Source organism: Phacochoerus africanus, chromosome 1 (genome assembly GCF_016906955.1).
Source record: "Phacochoerus africanus isolate WHEZ1 chromosome 1, ROS_Pafr_v1, whole genome shotgun sequence".
Classification (NCBI taxonomy): Eukaryota; Metazoa; Chordata; class Mammalia; order Artiodactyla; family Suidae; genus Phacochoerus; species Phacochoerus africanus.
In genome coordinates, this window is record NC_062544.1 from 165,697,930 (window position 1) to 165,712,889 (window position 14,960).

Below are 14,960 nucleotides of genomic sequence, written 5' to 3' on the forward strand. Positions count from 1 at the left end.
GTGGTTAAACCCCATGCATACCCACAGTTTCCCCATATACCCAGATAACATCTTAAAGAGGAGAAGTAGGTGTGAGGATACTTTTGAAAGAATGTGCATTCAACAGAGTCATCTAGGCACATACCACCTTGCAAGAGAAATCATCTAAGTTACTGAACTGGCCTGAGATTACCAGATCAGAATCTGTCTAGTTTCCCTCAACAGTGAAACACCCAACCCCACGTCAGAAGGTCAGGAATCATGAGGAGGATAATTTTAGTTATAGTGAAATAAAGAAGATATTTTTCTTTGTGTTTCTAAGTGTAATGCGAATAAACTTCCTTAAACAATTACAGCTGCTATACTGTGAGCTCTGTGACCAAGGACCACGCTTTTTTTGTTGTTGTTGTTTTTGTTCATCATCGATGCACCAGTGTCTGCCTAGCCACTTGTTACACACTTTTGGAATACAGAGAGAAAGAATTTGTTGCTTTTCCTTTAAGGCATAGAGACAGAAACATAATTATGATTCTGAAAACTAAATTTTTTCCCACTGATTACAAACCCAATTCCTTTCACTTGTTTTTTTCTCATTTTTCAACCACTCCACTTTGTCCCAGCATAGTCAATCTTGATTTCATTAGTCACCTTTTCCCTACATCTATAAACATGTAAAAGTTGTCTCTTCTTGAAATAAACAACAAAATTGAACCTATATGAATATTTTGTCCCTTGGGGCAATTAACCTTTATTACTTTCCAAACATTTAAATTAAGGTTTACAGTACCCAAAACATTTCCATACCTTTCTCTCTCTTCTTTTCTGTTCTCTTTTCCCCTTCACTAACTTCAGAAATCTTACCTAAGAACTAAGAATTAGTCTTTGTCGTTATGGACATGACCGAGTTGCTGATCATAAATGGAAGAGTATATTTATAATTTCTTTTCTCCTTGACATCTCTGGAAACCTTGACCTTGAACCATACCTTCTTTATTGATGCTTTCACCTCCCACAGAATTAGGAAGATGCATGATTCTAATTCTCCTCCCACCTCCTTGCTACATCTATCTATTCTTTTGCTGTTGTTGTCAATGCCTTTGCTTTGTTTGCTTCTGGGCTCACTGACCACACAAGCCTTTCCTTTTTTAAAGCCAGTTTTTTTAATACTTTGAATACATGTCCACCTCCCAAACTGCTAGTTATTCAAAGAGCATCAGTGTGATAGCTGAAGAGGACAGGGTTTGTATTTAGACATATCCAGGGTAGACTCTTAGCTGAGCTACTTAATGTCTGTGTGGACTTAGACAAGCTCTAAACTTTCCAAGTAGAAGTTTTATGATCTATGAGAATTGGATAATTATGTTTATATCAAACTGTTGCTTGATGATTAAAAATTAAACCTTAAAAGTGGTATTAATAGCTGGAATATATATATTAATAAATGGTAGCTATATTCATTCTTGATATTCTAAGCATTTATTTGTTCTCGTTAAAATTATAAACATTCATCAGAACTTGGCTAAAGTCCTACCTCTTTCACGAAGTATGTCCATTATACTCCAGATTCAGGGGTTTATTTGCTCCACTAAACAGATTTTAAAGCATATATTGTCCATTAATTACATCTTACCCTTGTGCAGAGGATTATTAATAAAAAGATATTTCTATTACATCATAAAAATGATCATCATAAAGACAGTCTGACATAAGAAGAGTAGATTCTTTTTTTTTTTATTCTTCCAGTCACTTTATTAAGAGGAACATTGACGTAGAATCATGCCATACTAAAACTAGAACCTATCACATAGATTTTTTTCATCTAACACCTTCATTTCAAATATGAAAAATAAGCTACACCCAAAGATTAAATAATAGGTCTAAAATCTCTAATATCTTATTAAACTAATAATTTCCTGTTCCCAAACCTTCTTATGGATTCTCTTCTATTGTGCTACATTGTTATCATTTTCTTCCCTTCTTCCCATTCTAATAAGGTGTTTTTTTTTTTTTTTTTTAATTTTCCCACTGTACAGCAAGGGGGTCAGGTTGTCCTTACATGTATACATTACAATTACATTTTTCCCCCAGCCTTTCTTCTGTTGCAACATGAGTATCTAGACAAAGTTCTCAATGCTATTCAGCGGGATCTCCTTGTAAATCTATTCTAAGTTGTGTCTGATAAGCCCAAGCTCCCAATCCCTCCCACTCCCTCCCCCTCCCATCAGGCAGCCACAAGTCTCTTCTCCAAGTCCATGATTTTCTTTTCTAAGGAGATGTTCATTTGTGCTGGATATTAGATTCCAGTTATAAGTGATATCATATGGTATTTGTCTTTGTTTTTCTGGCTCATTTCACTCAGTATGAGATTCTCTAGTTCCATCCATGTTGCTAGAAGAGTAGATTCTTAATGTAAGAAACTTTGAATTGTATATATTCAATTTCCCTTTTGAATTTTGTACTGTTGTGATAATACATTTTATTTTTACATATATCATAAAACACAATACATTGCTATCCTTTTGTTTAAATAGTTATGTATTACAGAGATTAATATAATAAGAAAAATTTGATAAACTTACCAACATAATTACTATTTCCAGTACTCTTTTGTTTTTTCTGAGTAGCCACATTTCTATCTGGGATGATTTTACCTGTAACCTAAGGGACCTCCTTTAGTATTTCTTGACATGTGGGTCTGCTGGTGATAAATGTTTTCAGGATTTGCATGTGCACAAAAGTATTTTCTCATATTTGAGGAAGACTATTTGAATGGGTATAGAATTCTAGGTTGACCAATGTATTTCTTGTTTATGTTAAAACATGTTACGCCACCATCTTCTCATTTACATTTTTTTCTGGTAAGAAATATGCTGTCACATTTATCTTTATTTCTTTGCATATAATAAGTCTTTTGTCTCTCGCTGCTTTTAAGGGATTCTATCAATACTAGTTTTGAGTACTTTGATTTTATTGTGCCTTAGAATAGTTTTCTTCTGTTTTTTTTTTTTCTTGGCATTTTTTCAGATTCTTATATCTGTAGATTTATAATCATCCAGTGTGGAAGATTTTCAACCGTTATGTCTTCAAATAATTTTTCTGTGTCCCTTTTTTCCTTCTCTCTTAATGATTCCAATTACGTGTATATTAGTACAATTGAAGTTTCTCTTAGTTTTCTAATACTCTCTCATTAAAAAAAATCCCTTTTATCTCTGTGTTTCATTTTGCATAGTATCAATTACTATGCTTATAAAATTTGTTCATGTTTTTAATGCAATATGTAATATGCTTTTGATTCCATTCATTTATGCATTTTATGCATTTTAGTTTACCTCTGTATATTTTTAATTTAGGAATTTTCTGTATGTTCTTTGTCTTTACTGAACTTTTGAACATGTAGAATGTAGTTTATAAAAGTGTTTTATTGTTTTTGTCTGCTAAGTCTAACATCTGTTTTGAATTGCTTTCTGTAGATTATTTTCCTCCTCATTATGGATCATATTTTCGTTTCTTTTGATTAGATTACATGTCAGATTTTGTAAATTTTACAAAATCATGGGTATTTTATTTTCCTATAAATATTCTTAAATATCACTCTGAGATGCAGTTCAGTTACACACACACACACACACACATATTAGGTAGGACAAAAGTAGCAATCAGTCTAGGGACAATTATTCTGTATTACTGAGGCAAGTATACACCTCTCAAACACTTCTGAATAATGGGATTTTCCATTTCTGGCTGTTAAGAACAAGCCTTCTTCTGAGCTGTATGTGGTCACTGGGCACTAGTACTTCTGACTGTTTGAGGGTAGTTCATTCTCTGGCCTCAAGTACTTTCCTCACATACATCTGTTGAATTCTAGATAGGGACCATCCGCAACTCTCCGAATTTCTAATTCTGTGCACTTTCTCCAGTACTCAGTACTCTGCATGAGGAATCTTAGTAACTTGGTATCCCCAGACTCTCAGCTCTCTGTCCTCAACTTCGCCTATGTTCTCATTCACAAAGCTAGAAATTCTCTCTAGGCAGTAAGCTGGGGGCAACTATTGGGCTTATATTATTTGTTTCTTGTCTTTTAGGGACCTCTTTCTTTTATTACCTGATATTCATTGTCTTAAAATTGTTGTTTTCGTTTATCTTACCCATGTTTTATTTTTTCAGGTAAGAATATCTTAACCAGTTACTCCACTTAGACAATATTATAAGTTCCATTCAAATGTGTTTTGATTTTTTCCAGTTTGTAATCACTACGGTGATTGACTGGGGACTTAAATTTTATTCTGGCTGAAAGTTTGATCTATATTCCTTAATGTAAATTAACATAATTTAGGCAAATGTAATATTATACATGTATAGCATATATCTGAACACACACATGCACCCCTCCCTTCTGTATATATGTATAGTCTTCAACTTTAATAATATATTGCTAATTTGCTTCAATCATTCATTTGCTCAGGTATAAAGCTCTTTGCTTTAAGTATTAAATACCTCCTTTGTGTTGATTCCTTTGAAAAGCATAAGGCATACAGTACTGGACATACAGAAAATTTTCTGCTCTTAAGGACTTTAAGATAGAATGAGTTTACTCATATAGTAATACAGTTCATTCTTTTTATTTCACCCATAGATCCTAGTATATTGTAGGCTTATAGATAGTTACATGTGCATTGGAAATGTAAGTTTTAAATTTAAAAGAAAATTCTCAGATAAATTAAGTTCTTAAATTCTAATATTCTGTGTGTGCACATGTGTGTATTTAGCAATAGGGATAATTTCACTATGTATTATTTAAAGTGCTTGGAATTTTTTTTAATGTGAATAAAAGTTAGCTTGATGTTTAATATATTTAATCTACATGCCTAGTCCCACATACCCATACCCTTCTAAAATACTTTGCTTTTGAATGTATCTGATGAAGCTTAATTAATTACAATATTTATTTTTGGCCAAACCCATGGCATAGAGAATTTCCCAGGCCATGGATCAAACCCATCACAGCAGTGAACTGAGCTGCCATAGTGACAACTCTGGATCCTTAACCCACTGAGCCACAAGGGAACCCCAATTCCAATATTTTTTAAATCCAGCACTTCTGTTATGAAGATACAGTTTCAAGATTGAAGGCCTCATTTTTAAATTTATTTCTTAAATAATTTGTTAACAATCATGAAATAATTATGTCAATGTGACTTCCATTTTATTTTTTAAATTATTTTTAAAAGTGAATTTTCTTATTTTCTGTGCTAAGGGTATATATAAAGCATGAACAAAAAATATTTTTCTTAACTATTATCTGGCATTGATCATTCATGTCTATTGGTTAAGGTTTCTGTAAAAAGTATGACAACAAATAAAATCTCTTGATACAAGGCTGTTCTAATATATTTTGTCTGTAATTGAGTCATTATGGAAATTCTAATGTATTTCTTCATGATTTAGACACAGTATAGTTACTTCAATATGGTTATAGTATAATTATAAATATCCATATACATTCTCTTTATATTTTTGAAATTTTAAACAATTACCTTTTTAAATTTTAATTCCAAAGTCTTCCCATAAAAACCAAACTAGAATCCACACTTGCAGTTATTTTAGTCCTTAGAAGCTACTGTTTAAATTGGAATTGCTATTTATATAACTATATACATATACATACAAATTCTATATATATTACTGGCTTTGCAGCTTCCTTTAGCCAAATATGCATGAGATACATGAAGGCAAATATTGTGATTTATATGCATAATTGAGGTGACTCAATTTATTATACAGAACTCATTATATCTCAAAGAAAATTGGATTTATTTTGTTATTCAAGGACATCATTAAGTAAAACAGAGCACTGATCTCTAAACACAAACTTTGTAATTGGGCATATTTCTCTTTAAGTATTTAGAAATAAAAAGATTAATTATAAGAATATTTTATATTGGGGTCAGATGAATACTAGTATTCCAATAATCTAAAAATTTCTATCTTCATTTCAGTTGAAAGCTTCAGTTAATTTTCACAATCTTTCACCTTGTGTTATTTTTCTCCATGCTTTCACCAACTTTAAAAATATCAGTTTACTCTTTTCCGAACTAATACATGCTCCTCAGGAAGTTTGGTCTGAAAATGCTTCTTCTGTATCCAAATTGAGCTCTTCATTTCAGATCAAATTAGAAGTTTTAAATTTTATTTCAAACAATACCAGTTTTTATTGTTAAATAAAAATTTATTGCAATGAAAGTCGTTTCCTTATAAAAATAGAATGAACTTAATATATAATCCCAAAGTATAATTTTAAGTATAATTTCATCTTAAAGTATGAAAGTGTTGTTGTTCTTTTTAACACAGTTATTTTTGTGGGGAAAGTAGGGAGTGACAAATTGGTGTGACTCCCTACCTCCCAGGGATTTCTCCTGTGGCCTTCTCAGTGCTTCTAAGCTCTCCTTTTCATCCAAAAAATACTTGACCATGACTAAGTGCTCCAAAATTCAGCATTAGCATCCCAAGCTGAACCAATCTTACATTTTCATTTGTGGGTTGAGATTTATACAGAGAGATATAAAATTGGATGTGAGAGCACATTAATCTCATAGCAAGGCCTCTGGGTGAATATCCCTAAATACTGCTACATTTTGCCTCAGAACTTGCCCAGTTTCTAATTGATTTTTTCTTTTCAATTTTTTTAATGAATCCACTATCCTTTCCTTTTTATTTTGGTAGGTGAATTATTTATTTATTTATTTATTTTTATTATAATTTTTTTCATTTTTTTAGGGTTGCACCTCTGGCATATGGAAGTTCCCAGGCTAGAGGTTGAATCAGAGCTACAGCTGCTGGCCTACATCACAGCCACAGCAATGCAGGATCCAAGCTGCATCTGCCACCTATACCACAGCTTACAGCAATGCTGGATTCCCCAACCCACTGAGCAAGGCCAGGGATCGAACCCACATCCTCATGAATGTGTTTCCACTACACCACATGTGGAAACCACTATTTTACATGTGTTTCCACTACATGTGTTTCCACTACACCACAGTGGAAACCACTATTTTAATTTAATGATTTTTTTGTACATATAAGCATATCCATTCTATTTCAGATCCTTTTCCCATGTGTTTCTTGTACATATAAGCATATCCATTCTATTTCAGATCCTTTTCCCATGTGTTTTTTGTACATATAAGCATATCCATTCTATTTCAGATCATTTTCCCATGTGTTTCCACTACACCACAGTGGAAACCACTATTTTAATTTAATGATTTTTTTGTACATATAAGCATATCCATTCTATTTCAGATCCTTTTCCCATATAGATTCTCAGAGAATATTGAGTAGAATTCCTTGTGCTATACAGCAGGTCCCCATTGACCAGTCATCCCATATTCTGCAGTATGCATATGCCAGTCCCAAATCCCAGTCCACCCTTCCCCCTAACCTGTCCCTTTTGGTATCCACAAGTTTTTTTCAAAGTTGGTGAGTCTATAAGTCTGTTTCAAGGTCTGTGAGTCTGTTTCAAAGTTCATTTGTATACTTATTTTTTTATTTTATTAATTAATTCATTAATTTTTAAAATTATTTCACAAATACAATTTTTTATACTGTACAGCATGGTGACCCAGTTACACACACGTATACATTATTTCTTCTCACGTTATCATGCTCCATCATAAGTGACTAAACATAGTTCCCAGTGCTACATAGCGGGATCTCATTGCTAAACCATTCCTAAGGCATTACTTTGCATCTATTAACCCTGAGCTCCCAATCCATCCAACTCCCTCCCCATTCCCCTTGGCAACCACAAGTCTATTCTCTAAGTCCATGATTTTCTTTTCTGTGGAAAGGTTCATATTTGCTGTTTATTAGATTTGAGATATGAGTGATATCATATGGTATTTGTCTTTCTCTTTCTGACTTGCTTCAGTTTGAGAATCTCTTTTCAACCACATTGCTGCAAATGACATTATTTCGTTCTTTTTATGGCTGAGTAGTATTCCATTGTGTATAATACCACATCTTCCTAATCCCATCATCTGTCAATGGCCATTTGAGTTGTTTCCATGTCTTGGCTATTGTGAATAATGCTGCAATGAACATGTGGTGCATGTGTCTTTTACAAGGAAAATTTTGTCTGGATATATGCCCAAGAGTAGAATTGCTGAGTCATCTGGGTAGTTCTATGTATAGATTTCTAAGGTACCTCCATACTGTTCTCCATAGTGGTTGTACAAGCTTCCATTCCCACCAACAGTGCAGGAAGGTTCCCTTTTCTCCACACCCCCTCCAGCATTTGTTATTTGTGGACATATTAATGATGGCCATTCTGACTGTTATGAGGTGTTATCTCTTGGTAGTTTTGATACAGAATGAGAGAAAATATTTTCAAATGATGGCAAATCTCAAGGACTTAATCTCTAAAATTTACAAACAACTTATACAACTCAACAACAAAAAAGCCAACAACCCAATTGAAAAATGGGCAAAAGACCTGAATAGACATTTCTCCAAAGAATATACACAGATGGCCAACAAGCACTTGAAAAAATGCTTAACATCCCCGATTATTAGAGAAATGCTAATCAAAATTATCCTGTATCCTTTTTTTAGATCACACATATAAATATCATATTATGTTTTTCTGTCACTGTCTTCATTTAGAATGCTGAACTCTAGGTCCAATTATGTTGCTGCAAATGATACTATTCATTCTTTTTATGCCTGAGTAATAGTTCACTACACATATATACCATATCTTCTTTATCTGTTCCTTTGTCAATGGACATTTAGGTTACTTCCATGTCTTGGCTACTATAAGTAATGTTGCAGTGAGCATTAGGGTGCATGTATCTTTTCAAATTATGGTTTTCTCCAGATGGATGCCCAGGAATGGGATTTCTAGATCATATGATAGGTCTATTCTAAATATTTGAAAAACCTCCATACTTTTTTCCAATGTACCAATTTACATTCCTACCAACAGTATAAGAGGGTTTCTTTTTTCCTGCACCTTTTCCAGCATTTATTGTTGGTAGATTTTTGATGATGGCTAGTCTGGCTGGTGTAAGGTGTTAACCTCATCATAGTTTTGATTTTCATTTCTCTAATAATTAGTGATGTTGAGCATCTTTGCATGTGTTTTTATTTTTTGGCTATCTGTATATTTTCTTTGGAGAAATGTATATTTAAATTTTATGCCCATTTTTTATTTTTTTATATGCTTATTGAGCTGCAGATGTTTACATAGTTTGGAGATTAATCCCTTTCAGTTGCTTCATTTGCAAATATTTTCTCCCATTCTGTGTGTTGCCTTTTCATTTGGTTTATGGTTTCCTTTGCTGTGCAAATATTTTTATATTAAATTAGGTCCCATTTTTTAATTTTAATTTTTATTTTCATTACTTTAGAAGGTGGACTTGAAAAGATACTGCTCTAGTTTATGTCAGAGTGTTTTCTTCCCATGTTTTCCACTAAGAGTTTTATAGTATTCAGTCTTATATTTAGGTCTGAAATCTTATATTTAGGTCTTAATTTAACATTTAAAGAAGAGTTAACACCTACCCTTCTGAAACTATTCCAAAAAATTGCAGAGGAAGGACACTTCACAACTCATTCTTTGAGTCCACTATCACCCTGATCTCTAAATCAGACAAAGATACCACACACAAAAAAGAAAATTATGGGCCAATATCCCTGATGAAAATAGATGCAAAAATCCTCAACAAAATACTAACAACAATATAGTAAAAGGACCAGGCACCATTATCAAGTGGGATCTTTCCCAGTGATGTAGGATTTTTCAATATCTGCAAATCAATCAGTGTGAAACACCATATTAATAAATTGAGAGTAAAACCTGGATGGTCATTTCAGTAGATACAGAAAAAGCTTTTGACAAACCACAAACCATTTATGATTAAAAAAAAAATAACTCCAAAAAGTTATCAAAGATGTAACGTACCTCAACATAGTAAAGGACATATATGACAAAATCACAGCTAACATCATTCTCAACAGTGAAAACCTGAAATAATTCCCACTAAGATCAGCAACAAGACAAGGGGGTCCACTCTCACTACTTTTATTCAGCATAGCTTTGGAAGTCCTAGTCACAGCAGTCAGAAAAGAAAAAGATATAAAAGGAACCCAAATTGGAAAAGAAGGAGTAAATCTATCACTTTTTTGCAGATGATGTGACACTATATCTAGATAATCCTAAAGAAACTACCAGAAAACTATTTGAGTGCATCAATGAATTTGATAAAGTTGCAGGATACGAAATTAATACACAGAAATAAATTTCATTTCTATATTCTAATAATGAAAGATCAGAAAGATAAAATAGGGAAAAATCACACTTTCCATAACATCAAAAAGAATAAAATATGTAGGAGTAAACCTACCTAAAGTGACAAAATACCTGTACTCTGAAAACTATAAGACACTGATGAAAAAAATCAAAGATGACATGAACAGGTGAAAAGATACACCTTGCTCTTGGATTGGAAGAATGAATATCGTCAAAATGACTATGCTGCTCAAGGCAATCTACAGATTTGTTGCAACCCCTATAAAATTACAAATGGCATTTGCCAGAAAACTAGTACAAAAAAAATTAAAAATTTTTTGGAAACACAAAGGACCCCAAATAGCCAAAGAAATTTTGAGAAAGAAAAGTGGAAGCAAGATTCTTGACTTCAGACAATACTACAAAACAGCAGTCATAAAAACAGTATGATACTGGCATAAAAAGAGAAATATAGATTAATGGAATAGGGTAGAAACCCCAGAAATAAACCCTCACACCTATCGTCAACTAATTTACAAAAAAGGAGACAAGAATATATAATGGAGAAAAGAGAGTCTCTTCAATAAGTGGAGCTGGAAAAACTGGACAGCTACATGTAAAAGTATGGATTTAGAATACTCTCTAACAACATACACAAAAATACTCTTTCATTAAATGTTATTTTTTGCCTAAGTCAAGCAAGTTAGTCTGAGGGTCAAATAAAGGAACTTGGTCTATCATTGTGCAACTATAAATATAATAAAAGTCATTGAGTAATAAAAAAAGGAACTTGGTCTAATTCTAAATAAGTATATATATTGAAATCTAGTCAACAAATAACAAATCCTGAAAAGGGTGTGGAGAAAAGGGTCCCTTCTTTATTGTTGGTGGGAATGTAAATTTGTACAGCCACAATGGAAAACAGTATGGAGATATCTCAGAAAACTAAATATGGAACTGCCATATGACCCAGCAATCCCACTCTTGGGCATATATCTAGACCAAACTTTCATTGAAAAAGATGTATGCACTCCTATGTTCATTGCAGCACTATTCACAGTAGACAAGACATGGAAACAAACTAAATGTCCATCCATAGATGATTGGATTAAGAAGCTGTGGTATATACACACAATGGAATACTACTCAGCCATAAAAAATGAAGAAATAAGGAGTTCCCATCATGGTGCAGTGGAAACGAAAGTGACTAGGAACCATGAGGTTGCAGGTTCCATCCCTGCCCTCATTCAGTGGTTTAAGGATCCAGCATTGCCGTGAGCTGTGGTGTAGTTTGCAGATGTGGCTCGGATCCAGCGTTGCTGTGGCTCTGGCATAGGCCGGCAGCAGTATCTCCAATTAGGCCCCTAGCCTGGGAACCTCCATGTGCAGCAGGTGCAGCCCTAAAAAAATAAATAAATAAAAAATAATGAACAAATAATGCCATTTGCAGCAACATGGATAGAACTAGAGACTCTCTTGCTAAGTGAAGTAAGTCAGAAAGAGAAACACAAATACCATATGATATCACTTTTATCAGGAATCTAATATGTAACACAAACAAAACTATTTTTAGAAAAAAATAAATTCATGGATGTGGAGAACAGACTTGTGGTTGCCAAGGGGGATGGCGAGGAAGTGGAATGGACTGGAGTTTGGGGTTAATAGATGGAAACTATTGCATTTGTAGTGGATAAGCAATGAGATGCTACTGTATAGCACAGGGAACTATATCTAGTTACTGGTGTTGGAAATGTTGGAGGATAACGTGGGAAAAAGAATATATATGTGACTGGGTGGGTCACTTTTCTGTACAGCAGAAATTGACAGAACATTGTAAATCAACTGTAATAGAAAAAATAAAAATATAAAAAATAAAAGTCAAAATAAGTAAGTGTATATATTGAAATCTAGTTTAGAGAGATACCAAATATTAGTTTTGGTATGTTAAGTGATACACCTTAAGAATGGGTGGACTATTTTCATTTTTGTAGTACTTATGTTTATATTTATCTGACTTTTTAAACAAACTGTTGCAGTAGCAGGGTCCATGACAGAATAGATGAATTTTTGCTTTGAAAACAACTCTGGTGAGTGTATTTGGATGTAAATAATGAATTTTCTTCCCCTTTGGAGGTGCTAAAACAGAAAGGGAATGGTTTCCCCTCAATAACATAAAGAGAAGAACTTGGAGATTTTATGATCATCTCTGCAGGATAGAGACAATAGAGCAAAAAATGCAAGGGAGAGATCTTTTGCCCTAATCAGTTGTGCCTGAGAAGAAGTTAATGGTTTCTAAGAAATATATGGCAGGGAATAGATGGCTATCATGAGGCACACTGACATTGAAGTTGATTTTTGTTTTTACTGTATTGTACAAAGAAAGACACTATTAGTATTGTTTCTGCTTAAGTGAAGTAGGAGGAATTGTGTCCAATATGGAGTAGAGTGGAAGCTGGAGGAGTGAGGCTGATGGAGGAGTGGCCAGGCAGTCTAGACAGAGGCTGCAGCAGGAGCTGAATCAGAAAGTAGTCCTCCCTGATGTTTCTAGACTTCTCATGGCTCAGAGGATGAGCATTCAGCTATTTTATATGGACATTTTAAGAAAGGTGACCCAGAATGGCTGAAGACATAAGGCCACTCAAGCATGAGGCTTTCTCTTCATAGTGTAGGTTTCTGAGAAATAAAAATTGGCAAGACAACGAAAGAGATTAAGCTATTCTGTCATTGAGGTCAGTGAGGTTTTATAGCACTTTGAGTAAATCACTTTTTATTTACTCAGTGCTCTCACAAATACATTAAAGGCAAATAATATAGCTTCCCCCCTCATATTTATTCTTGATTTAGCTTCAGGGTATTGATTGACTTTATTTTTTTAAGTTTCTTATTTTAGAATACTTTTATTTTTTTATTTTTTAGAATACTTTTAGAGTCATAGAAAAATTGTAAAAATAGTACAGAGAGTTCCCATAAGACCCTGTATTTCCTTATATAAAAAATTATAATAGCTGATGCTATATCACATTACCTCCAGATTTAGCATCTTAAAAAAAAAAACTCTCAAAAAAACCCTCTATTATTTTAGAGTTCCATAGGAAAAATTCCAGAAATCTAACACGTATCTCACATGGTTAAAATTGAAGTGTCAGCAGAGCTCATTTTTGAATGATCTGGGAGAAAATCTATTTTTTAGATGTTCCTAGCTTCCAGTGGACACATACATTCCTAGGTTAATGGTTATGTTCTTCCTTCTCCAGAGCTGGCAGTGGTTGGAAGAGTTTCTTTCATGTCTCAAATCATTCCTGCTCTCGTTCTCTTGTTCTGCATCTCTCAACATAACTAGGACATTTAAGGAATTATTAGATTAAATCCACACAGATAATCCCAGATAATTTCATCTCAAGGTTCTTAAATGTTATTACATCTGTAGTTTGCCATATAAGATTGGATATTCACAGGCTCTGAGGATTTGGATGTGGATATCTTTATGTGAAATAGTACTCTGTCTATAGCACCCCACGCCCAGGTTCCAATATTATTTTATCATACTTTGTTTTCCATCCTGGCGCACATGACTTTTTTTTTTTTAATTTGTGTATAATAAGTTTACTATTTGCACTGTAAAGTTGTATAGATTTTGTAAAATACATAGTATTATGTACCTGCCACCAGAGAATATACAAAATATTTTAATTAAAGAATCCGCTGTACTTCACCTACTTACCACTCCCTCTTGTATCCCAGCAAATACTTGTATTTTTACTATACCTATAATGTTGCCTTTTACAGAATGGCATATAATATATAGAATATAATATAGTAGAAGGTTAGATATCATACAATATGTAGCATTTTCAAGCTGACATTCACTAAGCAAAATGTGTTTAAGATTCACCCATTTGTAGCATGACTTAAGTCATTCATCTTTATCTCTGAAAACTATTGCATTATATGAATATATTATAACTTTTTTATCCATTTAACTACTGAAGGATGTCTTGGTTGCTTTCACCTTTTTGTGATTGTAAATAAAGTTGCTAATAATACTTACATATAGATTTTGTATGGACATATTTTTTCAAACAAGTAGACTAAATACTCAGGAGTACAATTACTGGATCTTATGGTAAAGTTATGTTTAGATTTGTAGGATACTGCAAAAAAACATTGTCCAAAGCAGCTGAACTATTTTGCATTCTCCAAAACAATTAACGACAGCTCCTCTTACTCTGAATCCTGACCAGAAATTAATATTGTAAGTTTTTTTTTATTTTAGTCATTTAAATTGGGATATAGTGGTATCGTTGTTTTAATCTATATTTCCAAATTAGGTTGAATATATTTTAATATACTCATTTACCATCTGTATATCTTCTTTGGCAAGTTGCCTGTTCTGATCATTTTTAAATTATGCTTGTTTTCTTATTGTTAGTTTTAAGTATTCTCTGTGTATTTTGGATCTATCTTGTATATTTAAGTATTCTCTGTATGTTTCTTAGTGTTGTGTTCTCTGAAAATTTTGGATCCTTTTTATCAGATATGTGATTTGCAATTATTTTCTTCAGTCTGTAGTTTATCTTTTCAGTTTTTGATAGAGCCAACTTTTTAAATTTTAGTAAAGTCTAACATCAATTTTTAAACATTTTATGTATCATGCTTTGGATATTAAATATTAAAAAATTATGATAAGAAT